The 10,084-nt window shown below is 42.7% G+C and overlaps 1 pseudogene; it reads right to left on the minus strand.

The window, feature by feature from the left end:
* Positions 1-7,708: 7,708 nt before the first annotated feature.
* LOC119876889 lies at positions 7,709-9,688 on the minus strand (annotated as a pseudogene).
* Positions 9,689-10,084: the final 396 nt, after the last annotated feature.

A 10,084-nucleotide genomic window follows, 5' to 3' on the forward strand; every position in this document is an offset into this window, starting at 1 on the left:
TCATAATAAGAAAGGGTGATGCCCAAGTGATGTGCTGTTACCAAGCCTAAGAGTGGGGAAGCTGGCTTAAAGCAGTGAATCTAGGTTCTGGCTTTCTGTTCTGTGTTGCAATGGACTGGGAACCAATGTGTGGTTGTGCTACCACGTTCCTGGGACAGGTTCAGCAGAAGGCAGAAACGTGGTGAGCCACCCCCCACCCCCCCAGGAGAATGTCAAGGTCTGCACTGGGAGTCCCTAAAATTTGGAGTTTTGAAACTCAGTCCTATGCCTAAGAAAAAAAAGCTCAGATGCAGGCAGGGTGAACAGAGTTCTAAGAGAAACCAGGGAGACCTGAGTGATTGCTCTTCTGTGAGGGCTCACTGAAGTTGGGGCTAGAGGGGATACTGCCGAGTTTACCCTCATGAGTACTGAAAGCCTTCAGGGAGCAAAACAGCACCACCTAGTGAAATCTGGAGCCGCTTGCACTAAGCCCTGCCTCCCTGTGCACTGGAGGCATATTTCTACCAGGCCAGGGCAAGTCCACCTATAAGAACCAGTGCAACAGACCCTCCAGAAGACTGGCACAAACAACTCACTTGCACCAAGTTTACTGATCATAGAGGACTGCAAAGCTTCAGCTCTAGAAGAAAATAGTATCTAGCATCTTTGTACTTTTATTCTTCAGGGTTTTTTCAATTTTTTCAATTCTTTTGCTCTTAACAATTCTTATATACTTTATACTTTTCTTTCTTTTCATTGTATTTCCATAAGATTCGTTATATATAATGTAAATACTAGCTGGGCTTGGAATAAGCATAAAAGACACTAAAGAATCCCTTATCAAGATAAGAACTAAAATCTAGGGCCAAAATTAAAACTGCTATAACTGAGATGCAGTGCCAAGTGAAGCCTATAAAGATGAGGGCGAATGAAGTGGCAGAGTGAAGCAGTGATAGAGAAGGAAAAGTTATGGGAAATACTGAGCCGGAAAAGAAAACTATCATCACAAAGGTAGACTTAGGGAACTCAGTGGTTCAATAAAGCAAAATAATATCCTGATTACAGAAGTCTCAGAAGAGCAGGAGACAGGGACAGAAGGTTTATTTGAACAAATTATAGCTGAGAACTTCCCTAATCTAGGGAAGGAAACAAGCCTTCAAGTCCAGAGGGGAGAGAATTCCTCTCAATGAACAAAAATGGGTCAACACCATGACATATTAGAGCCAAACTTGCAAATTACAAAGATAAAGAGAAAATTCTGAAAGCAGCTCAGGACAAATGGTCTTTAAAAGAGTAGATGCATTAGGCTGGCAGCAGACTTGTCCACAGAGACCTGGCAGGCCAAAAGGTCTGGCATAATATATTCAATGTGTTAAATAGGGAAAATATACAGCCAAAAATACTTTATCTACCAAGGCTGTCATTCAGAATAGGGGTGATAGTTTTTGAGAAAAAAAAAAAAAAAAACTAGAGGAATTTGTGGACACTAAACCAGCCTTGCAAGAAATATTAGAGACCTTTGAATGGAAAGATGGATCAAAAGTAAAAAAGACTAGAACAGGGAGAATATACAAGAACAGCAAATTTATAGGTGATAAAATGGCAATAACTTCATATCTTTTAAGTTACTCAGAATGTAAATGCACTAAATGCTCCAATCAGGATATCAGAATGGATTTAAAAATAAGACCCATTAATAGGCTGCTTACAAGAGACTCATTTTAGCCCCAAAGACACCTCCAGATTGAAAGTGATAGAGTGGATATCCATTTATCATTCCAATGGAGATCAAAAGAAAGCTGGAATAGCCATCCTTATATCAGACAAATTAGATTTTAAACATAAGAGAGAAAGGTCACTATCATAATAAAGGGTCTATCCAACAAGAAGATATAACAATTGTAAATATTTATGCCCCTAACTTGGGAGCAACCAAACATATAAATCAATTAATAACAAACTTAAAGAAACTTAATTGGTAATACAATAATAGTGCAGGATTTTAACACTCTACTCACAGCAATGGACAGATTATCCAGGCCCAATATCAACAAGGAAATAAGGGCTTTGAACAACACACTGGACTAGATAGACTTAACTTACATAATCAGAACATTTTATTTTAAAGTAGCAGAATACACAATCTTTTTGAGTGCACATGGAACATTCTCCAGAATGGATCACACAGTGGGTCCCAAATCAGGCTTCAACCAGTACAAAAAGATTGAGATGCCATGCATATTTTCAAACCACAATTGTATGAAACTAGAAGCCAACCTTAAGAGAAAATTTGGAAGGACCAAAAATAGAGGTTAAAGAGCATCCTACTAAAACATCAGTGGGGGGAATCCCTGGGTGGCGCAGCGGTTTAGCGCCTGCCTTTGGCCCAGGGCGTGATCCTGGAGACCCGGGATCGAATCCCACGTCGGGCTCCCGGTGCATGGAGCCTGCTTCTCCCTCTGCCTGTGTCTCTGCCTCTCTCTCTCTGTGTGTGACTATCATAAATAAATAAAAGTAAAAAAAAAAAATCTCAAAACCTTTGGGATGCAGCAAAGGTGGTCCTAAGTTGGAATTATATAGCAATATAAGCATTCTTCAAGAAGCAAGAAAAGGGGGGGTATCCCTGGGTGGCGCAGCGGTTTGGCGCCTGCCTTTGGCCCAGGGCGCGATCCTGGAGACCCGGGATCGAATCCCATGTCGGGCTCCCGGTGCATGGAGCCTGCTTCTCCCTCTGCCTATGTCTCTGCCTCCCTCTCTCTCTCTCTCTATCATAAATAAATTTAAAAAAAAATTAAAAAAAAAAAAAAAGAAGCAAGAAAAGTCTCAATTATACAGCCTAACCTTAAACCTAAAGGAGCTGGAAAAATAATAGCAAATAAAGCCTAAATCCAGCAGGAGAAGAGAAATAATAAAGAAGAGAGCAGAAATCAATGATATAGAAATCAAAACAGACAACACAGTGGAGCAGATAAACAAAACTAGGAGCCGGAGCTTTGAAATAATTAACAAAATTGATAAAACCCTAGCCAGATATACTAAAAAGAAAATAGAAAGGACCCAAATAAACAAAATCATGAATGAAAGAGGAGAGACCACAACCAACCCTGAAGAAATACAATTATAAGAGAATATTATGAGAAATCATATGCCAACAAATGAGGCAATGTGGAAGAAATGGATAAATTTCTAGAAACATAAAATACCAAAACTGAAATAGGAAGAAACAGAAAATCTAAATAGACCCATAACCAGTAAAGAAATTGAATTAGTAAAAGTCTCCCAACAAACAAGAGTCCAGGGCTGGGTGGCTTACCAGGGAATTCTACTAAACATTTAAAGATGAATTAATTTCTATTTTTTTTTATAATTTTTTAAAGATTTATTTATTTATTCAGAGAGAGAGAGAAAGGCAGAGACACAGGCAGAGGGAGAAGCAGGCTCCATGCAGGGAGCCCGATATGGGACTCGATCCCGGGTCTCCAGGATCACACCCCAGGCTGCAGGAGGCGCCAAACCGCTGCGCCACAGGGGCTGCCCTAATTTCTATTATTCTGTAACTATTCCAAAAAATAGAAATAGAAGGAAAACTTCTAAACTCATTGTGTTATTAACTCATTCAAACATTACCTTGATCCCAAAACCAAAGACCACATTAAAAAAAGAATTATATATATTCCTGATGAACATGGCTGCAAAAACTCTCAATAAGATACTAGCTATTTGGATCCAACAGTATATTAAAAGGATTATTCACCATTACCAAATGGGATTTATTCCTGGGCTACAAGGGTAGTTAGACATCTGCAAATCAATCAACATGATACCCCACATTAATAAAAGAAAGGAAAAGAACCAAATGATCCTCAATAGATGCAGAAAAGGCATTTGACAAACTAGCATCCTTTCTTGATAAAAACCCTCAAGAAAGTAGGAATGGAGGGAAGATACCTTAAGATCATAAAGGCGATATACGAAAGACTGACAGATAATATCATCCTTAACAGGAAAAAACAGCTTTCCCTCTAAGGTCAGGAACATGACAGGGATTTCCACTCTCACCACTGTTGAATATAGTACTGGAAGTCTTAGCTTCAGCAATCAGACAACAAAAAGAAAAGAAATAAAAGGCATCCAAATAAGAAAAAAAGAAGTCAAACTTTCATTCTTCACAGGTGACATGATATTCTACGTAGAAAACCTAAAAAACTCCATCAAAAAATTACTAGAACTGATACAGGAATTCGGCAAAGTCACAGGATTTAAAATCAATGCACAGAAGTCTGTTGTATTTCTATACAGTAACCATGAAGCAGCAGAAAGAGAAATCAAAGCAACAATTCCATTTACAATTGCACCAAAAACCATAAGATACCTAGGAATGAACCTAACCAAAGAGGCAAAAGATCTGTACTCTGAAAACTATAGAACACTTATGAAAGAAATTGAGGAAGACACAAAGATATGGAAAAACATTCCATGCTCATGGATTGGAAGAACAAACAATGCTAAAATGTCTATACTACCCAAAGAAATCTACACATTCAATGCAATCCCTATCAAAATACCACCAGCATTTTTTAGAGCTGGGACAAACAAGTCTAAAATTTGTAGGGAATGAGAAAAAACCTGAATAGCCAAAGGAATGTTGAAAAAGAAAATCAAAGCTGAAGGTATCACAATTCCAGACTTCAAGCTATATTACAAGGCTGTAGTCATCAAGACAAAATGATACTGGCACAAAAACAGACACATAGATCAATGGAACAGAATAGAGAACCCAGAAATGGACCCTCAACTCTAGGGTCAACTAATCTTCAACAAAGCAGGAAAGAATATCCAATGGAAAAAAGACAATCTCAAACAAATGGTGTTGGGAAAACTGGACAGCTACATGCAGAAGAATGAAACTGGACCACTTTTTTATACTACATACATAAATAAATTCAAAATGGATGAAAGACCTAAATGTAAGACAGAGATCCATCAAAATCCTAAAGGAGAACACAGGTAGCAACCTCTTTGACCTCAGGTGCAGTAACTACTTGCTAGACAGGTCTTCAGAGGCAAGAGAAACAAAAGCAAAAAAGGACCATTGGGACTTCATCAGGATAAAAAGCTTTTGCAAAGCAAATGAAATAATTAACAAAACTAAAATGCAAACCTTCAGAATGGGAGAGGATATTCACAAATGATATATCAGATAAAGGGCTAGTATACAAAATCTATAAAGAACTTATCAAACTCAATACCCAAAAAGCAGGGATCCCTGGGTGGCGCAGCGGTTTGGCGCCTGCCTTTGGCCCGGGGCACGATCCTGGAGACCCGGGATCGAATCCCACGTCGGGCTCCCGGTGCATGGAGCCTGCTTCTCCCTCTGCCTGTGTCTCTGCCTCTCTCTCTCTCTGTGACTATCATAAATAAATAAAAGTTAAAAAAAATTAAAAAAAAAAATACCCAAAAAGCAGATAATCCGGTCAAGAAATGGACAGAAGACATGAACAGATATTTCTCCAAAGAAGACATACAAATGGCTAATAGATACATGAAAAGATGCTCAACGTCCCTCATCATCAGAGAAATACAAATCAAAACCACAATGAGATAGCATCTCACACCAGTCAGAATGGCTAAAATTAACAACTAAGGAAACAACAGATGTTGGTGAGGACGTGGAGAAAGGGGAAGCCTCTTACACTGTTGGTGGGAATGCAAACTGGTGCAGCCACTCTGGAGAACAGTATGGAGTTCCTAAAAAAGTTAAAAATAGAACTACCTTATGACCCAGCAACTGCACTATTGGGTATTTGTCCAAGGACACAAGTATAGTGATTTGAAGGGGCACATACACCCAATGTTTATAGCAGCGATGTCCACAGTAGCCAAACTATGGAAAGAGCCCAAATGTCCACTGACAGATGAATGGATAAAGAAGATGTGGTATATATTTATATTCCATTATATATATAATATATATTTATATTCCATTATATGTACATATATAATGGACTATTACTCCGCCATCAAAAAGAATGGAATCCTGCCATTTGCAATGATATGGATAGAACTAGAGGGTATTGGGTCACCTGGATGGCTCAGTGTTTGAGCATCTGCCTTTGGCTCAGGTTATGATCCCGGGGTCCTGGGATTGAGTCCCACAACAGGTTCCCCACAGGGAGCTTGCTTCTCCCTCTGCCTATGTCTCTGCCTCTCTCTGTGTCTCTCATGAATAAATAAATAAAATCTTTTAAAAAAATAAAAAGAACTAGAGGGTATTATGCCAAGAGGGTATTATGCTAATTATGAAATAAGTCAGTCAGAGAAAGACAAATACCATATGATTTCATTCACATGTGGAATTTAAAAAACAAAACAGATGAACATAGAGGAAGGGAAGGAAAAATAAGATAATGAGAGGGAGGCAAATAATAAGAGACTCTTAACTATGGGAAACAAACTGAGGGCTGCTGGAGGAGAGGGAGGTGAGGGGATGGGGTAATTGGGTGATGGGCATTAAGGAGGGTGTTATATGCAACTGATGAGTCACTAAATTCTACCCCTGAAACTATTAGAACACTATATATTAACTAAATTGAATATAAACTTAAAAAGGGGGTAGGGTAGCAGGGTTCCCCAGAGACAATGAAACGACACTCCCGGCCCCGCCCAAGTCTGCTCCTCACATCTCCTCAGGCAGCGTTCTGCTGTGAGGGGACCCTAAGGAAGCTGCAAGTTAAAACTGCTACCGACCCTTGCTCCCTGTAGCTGCAGAACACTTGGGGGACTAGGACCATGCAACCTTCTTTTCCCTCTAGAGCGGAGTAGACTCTGTGCACTTTACTTTGAAAGAAATAGAAGCGAGTGACAAGCAGGGCCCCTCCCGCCACAGCCTCCTTCCCTGCCCTGGGCAGGGGTCCGTCCAGGGCCGAGCCTGGGTCGGAAGCCCCTGGCGGCCACACCCTGAGACGCGCTCTCCCGGCCCCAGGCGGCCAGGGCTCCGCAGCCGGGCATTCAGCGGGCATCTCAACAGCACAACAGAGCTCCAAGATACAGCTTCTCCTTAACAACAAACAAAAAGTACACACACACACACACACACACACACACACACACACACACACAGCTTCGCCTAGTGAACACTTATGGTCTGAGACCCAACCAAGCCTTCCCTCTCTCCTTCAAAATGTAAGACTGCACAGAAAGAGTGTCTGGCTTCTTCCTCACAGATCGAACTCTTCCCAGTCCATGAATTCTCTCATGGACCATCTAGAGAATCTAAGAGGGAGCCCAAGTCTCTTAACATACAGGTGGGCTCATCATGACAGGGACCAACAGAAGACAATGCAGGGGGGACTGCGTGAGACCAGCTGTGGCACCTGCAGAGCAGCTGCGTTAAGTCCTGTCTCACCTGCAATCCCAGCGCTTTCACCTCCCCTGCCTGTGCCAGTAACTGCTACTCCCTAGGCCCAACTGGAAAGCGGCGAGGCTCCTCTGGGAGAGGCTGTGGGGGCAGACTAGCCGCTGGAGGGCGGTGTGTGGCCAAGCCCAGCGAGCCCCATTTCCTGAGATCGCTGTTACCGCTACACAAGCCCTCAGAGGAGGACAGGCCTGTAGCAACGGCACTTGTACAGGTAACAAGGCCAGGGGAGGGGATGCCGAGTGTCTTCTCCACAGGGAGGAGGGGCTATGTACAGGGTAGGGGAGAGTAGAGCCAGGTACACCCCATGCCATCTCATTTAACCACAACATCAGGCTGCTCAGCAGCTTCAAATTCAGCATTCATGGCCACAGTCCATTCATCCAGCTCTGATTTCAGGATCTCCAGCACCTTCTTTGGTTTCTCTGTCACAGCTAGTGGGGGGATTCTTGGGATTTGTACCTGGGGCCAGGGCTTCAAAGGGACCTGAGGACTTCAGTTAACTTTGAACATACCACAGGTGAGAGTCTGGCCAAGTCTTCTGACCTCAGCAGCCCCTCAAAACCAAAGCAAGACAGACTGGGGTGAAGGTGGAGGCAGAGCCAAGGGTCTCCAGCTGGGCTGGAGCATCACCTGACTTTTTCAGACATTTCTAAGTTTCTGGTGTCCAGGTCTTCTTCCCTAGAGTTGGACTCAACACTTAGTGGGTACAGCACAAGAGTGGTGGTGGGGGTGACATGGATGCTACTACATATCTTGAAGAGGTTCTCCCCAGCAGGCTCCTTGCTAAGTCAGTTGTTTTCTTTCTCCAAGAGAAAAACAATCCTTATGCTTCTTTGATGTGTGTGGACAGACAGGATCTCTACAGTACAGGGCACAATCTTCAAAACGGTGGGCTTTTTTTTAAGTCTCTTTTATTCAAGTAATTTTTACACCCAACATGGGATTCGAACTCATGACCATAAGACCAAGAGTCACATGCTCTTCTGACTGAGCCAGCCAGACACACCTTAAAATGATGGGCTTTGGCTTTGGAGCCACATGGGGTGCCTTGGCAAGATTTCAGAGAGGGGGCTTGATCAGAGCCTGATTTCTGCTGAGATCTCCACAGAGACTGAGTAGGAATGGGGCCCTGGGCCTGGAGCACTGGGCAGCCACTCTGGCCCACATTCAAGGATTAGCCTTGGTCTCTATCTCTGCCACTACTGGGGCTCACACCAACCCAGAAGGCCAATGTAAACCTTACATGGCTTATTTTTGAAAAATAGTCCTCAGTCCTTCTCCCCTTTATTTTTCATCACCAAGACTTTTTCTTTTAGCCATTTCCTTTTTAAAAGATTGATTTTTAAAGATTTTATTTGTTCATTCATGAGAGACACAGAAAGAGAGGCAGAGACATAGGCAGAGAGAGAAGCAGGCTCCCCATAGGGAGCCAGATGCAGGACTTGATCCCAAGACCCCCAGATCAGGACCTGAATCAAAGGCAGATGCCCAACCACTGAGCAACCTAGGTGTCCCTGAAGATTTATTTATTTGAGAGAAAGAGAGAGAGAGAGCGAGAGCGCGAGTGAGCACACACACATGAGCAGGGAGAGGGGGAAAGAGAAGTCTTGCCTTTGCCATTGGTTTCTGGCAGGTAATCTACTACGCCCTTGGAACATGCCAGAAAGTCTAACAAAGTGATTTATGGTGGAGCTTTGGATCATGACGCCAGAGTTATTAGACTCTGAGGTTAGACATGGAGGAGTCAACCACTGAGCTCCAATAAAAATTCTGGACACTGAGGCTCAGATGAACTTCCCGGGTTGGCAGTATTCCAGGTGTGTTGTTAAACACTGATGCCAAGAGAATAATGCACCCATGACTCCACAGGGAAGGGAGAACAGAAGCTCTGTTTGGTATCCTCCTGGACTCTGCTCTGTGTGCTTTTCCCTTGGCTAATTTTAACCTGTAACAGTGTAACTGTTTCAGTGAGTTCTGAGTCTTTCCAGTGAATTATCAAACCTAAGAGTGCTTTTGGGAATCTCCTGAAGCTACAAGTGGTGTCAGAAGTGAGGCTGGTCTTATGAGAACCATTTTTCCTTTAACTGTATAGTTGGCTAAACTGGCATAACACTCCTGAGTGATTCCCCTCCCCTGGAATGTGCATGGGACCTCTGACTCGCTTCCAACCAATTAAATATGGTAAAGGAGATGCAATACACATGATTATGTGTATGCAATTATGTTAAATAAGACTGTGGCACAGCCTCTTGCTAGTCTCTCCCTCCCTTGAGCTCTAAGGTAACCTGTCATGTTGGGTGGGCTTCCAGGGCAAGGAACCCAAGGCAGTTCCTAGCAGCTAAGGACAACCTCTGGCTGACAGAAAGAAATTGAAGTCCTCAGCCTTACAAATATATGGAGCTAAATACTGCCAACAAAGATGGGGATCCTTCTCGGTCAAGCCTCAGATGAGACTGCAGCACCAGCTGCCACCTTGATGGTAGCCTTGTGAGACCCTGGGCAGAGCCATGCCCAGGACCTTGACCCATACACACTAAGAAAATAAATGTGTGTTGTTTTAAGCCACTAAGTTTGTGGTAACTTGTTATGCAGCAATAGGAAACCGTAGAAAATCCAATCCCTCTACCCAACTGTCACCATATAAGCACCTAGCCTGTTTCCTTACCCTCCCCAAAATACTTAATCATA

Source organism: Canis lupus, chromosome 12, assembly GCF_011100685.1.
Source record: "Canis lupus familiaris isolate Mischka breed German Shepherd chromosome 12, alternate assembly UU_Cfam_GSD_1.0, whole genome shotgun sequence".
In the NCBI taxonomy this organism is placed as follows: domain Eukaryota; kingdom Metazoa; phylum Chordata; class Mammalia; order Carnivora; family Canidae; genus Canis; species Canis lupus.